Below are 2,500 nucleotides of genomic sequence, written 5' to 3' on the forward strand. Positions count from 1 at the left end.
GTAAGGTGACCTCCAATCAAGGGACGCTACTCTTCCGCTAATCTCATTCCCTATAGCAGTTTCTATCTAAGTTCTTGCCATACATAATTTCTTTTACAAAACATGCTCTACAACGCACTGTTCGATTTCTTTCAATTTTATGACGTACAGGAGATAAATTTGAATAAGAACAATGTTGGTTATATCGTTACGAATGTGACAATTTTCCTATGGTTGGTAAGGAGAGGGTTAAGTTGATCACCTTACCTCACCTCATTCTCCTACATTTCATCTGAACAACAAACAGGCCACCAAAACCCTTAACATTTTAGTTACTAACGAAAGAGTGAAAATGGAGAGGCTTCGTATGGGTTTTGCTTTACATATGTATAGTTTTTATTTTTGTTTTAATTGTATTGCTATATGTGACCCTTCGTCAGGAAACGGTATTATGTCGGGATGGAATGGACCCCGAAAAGTGACTTTAGAATTAAATTGATAGTTAATACCAATTTTTGAGTTTTTGCATTGTAAGAAATTGTCTTCATTCTCTAACATAACAAATCGAAACAAACCCCAAGTTTCATGTTTTTGTCGATAAATTCAATTTTTTGCACCCAATACATCCCGACATAATACCGCTTAGAGACGGTGGGTCATATATGTTGCATCTTGTACCCATACGAAGCCTCTCCATTTTCACTCTTTTGTTAGTATTTTCACGATCACCGGCATCAGGCAGCCCCAACGGTTTTCTACTCTAACATTTTAGTTCATGGAAATATCCTGCCAGCGGACAGAAATCCAAAATACCAAGGTGTCTCCCTCGACAGACAGCTTAACTACCAAAAAAAAAAAATAACAACATATATCTTCTTCTTCTTCTTCTTCTTCTTCTTCTTCTTCTTCTTCTTCTTCTTCTTCTTCTTCTTCTTGTTCTTCTTCTTGTTCTTCTTGTTCTTGTTTTTCTTCTTCTTCTTCTTCTTCTTCTTCTTCTTCTTCTTCTTCTTCTTCTTCTTCTTCTTCTTCTTCTTCTTCTTCTTCTTCTTCTTCTTCTTCTTCTTCTTCTTCTTCTTCTTCTTCTTCTTCTTTTTCTTCTTCTTCTTCTTCTTCTTTACTTCTATTCTTATCCAACCCTAAATTCACATTCCAAGGGTTGATTCATCCCGACATAACACCGTTTTGAGACGGTGGGTAACAAATGAGGTAAAACTTACCTTAAAAAGCGAATAATTGAGAATAACCCATTGGGAATGTCGTTTTTCACTGGCAATTCGTGACGTCACCAAGGTCATGGCTTGCTGTATCGAATATCTTATCATCGTGTGTGAATCGATTACAGAAATAATAACAATAACGATTCCTGACTAAACGTCTTAACCCGAAACGTACATTAGATATAAGGGGGGTCGGGCTGAGTTATTAAAAGTCTTCATATAAAATTACACATAAAGAATATACACAAACACAGCAAGTCGCCTCCCTTGAAAACAGAATTAAGATTGATCACAGTGAATGATATTTTTCTTCCGATCAGAATAATTTGATGAACACTGTTCAATGTTTAATCCGAAACGCTCCTTTTTTTTCTACGAGAATGAGAAATAAGAAGAACTGGGCAACTGCGATTCCTATTTATTGTTTGTAAAGTAAGTACAAGTGAGTGAGTTGTACTTCAGAGCCATTAAGCACATGGAGCTGGAGTTTTTCCTGGTTTCTATAGCGTGAAATGGACTATAGCAATGGGAGCGATCTATATTCATGTTTTCTTCCAACCGTGTCATCAATCACATGATTTTTTGCTGTCCAACGATTGGATATTTCAACAAATGTAAACACGCTGCTTTGTTTATGTGTGTCAAGCTGAACACAATGACCAATCGTGATGTTAGATATTTCAAAAGCTGTGAACACTTTTCACTATGTAGGTCACTTTGAGCACATTTTGCAATGTGACCAATTACCTCGAGCACATGGAAAGTTATAGATCGTGTCCATTGCTTGCTGCTTTTTGGATAGAACGCTAGTCTATTGCAAAGTATTTCCCCTCAGATCTAACAGATACAGCTATCTACCTAATCACAGGCCAGACAGTAGAATTACAAAATTGTGACTTCGTTTTCGGAACTTCATTGAGCTTTTTAAAAAAATGTATAGGACTCAAGCACAAATCAATAGGTGACCATGAACATTTATAGATAGTATGCGCTTGGCTTAGAAACTCATAACATTGCCATTCGGAAGTATGACGGACTAACACATAAAACTGTGTTTAACCTTGAACGTTTATAGTCTGGTTAATAGATAGTATGCAGATGACGTCACTCAGGCCTTTGTTATTGTTTTTGCCATCCGCGTTTGTGAGTTGTTCTCACTAAACTGTATTAACCAGACTATAAAAGTTCATGGTTACACAGAGTTTGTGTGTTGGTCCGTTATACTTCCGGATGGCAATGTTGTGAACTCCTTGGCCAAGCGCATTCTATCTATACAGTTTAGTGAGAAGTACTCATAAACGTGG

At 36.9% G+C, this 2,500-nt stretch overlaps 1 protein-coding gene across 1 annotated transcript in view; it reads right to left on the bottom strand.

Annotated features, from left to right (window-relative positions):
- Positions 1-2,500, bottom strand: part of LOC144960414 (uncharacterized) — a 240,165-nt gene that overhangs the window by 70,191 nt on the left and 167,474 nt on the right.

The sequence above is a fragment of the Berghia stephanieae genome, chromosome 15, assembly GCF_034508935.2.
Source record: "Berghia stephanieae isolate SIO BIC M18660-M18661 chromosome 15, UCSD_Bste_1.3, whole genome shotgun sequence".
Taxonomy (NCBI): domain Eukaryota; kingdom Metazoa; phylum Mollusca; class Gastropoda; order Nudibranchia; family Aeolidiidae; genus Berghia; species Berghia stephanieae.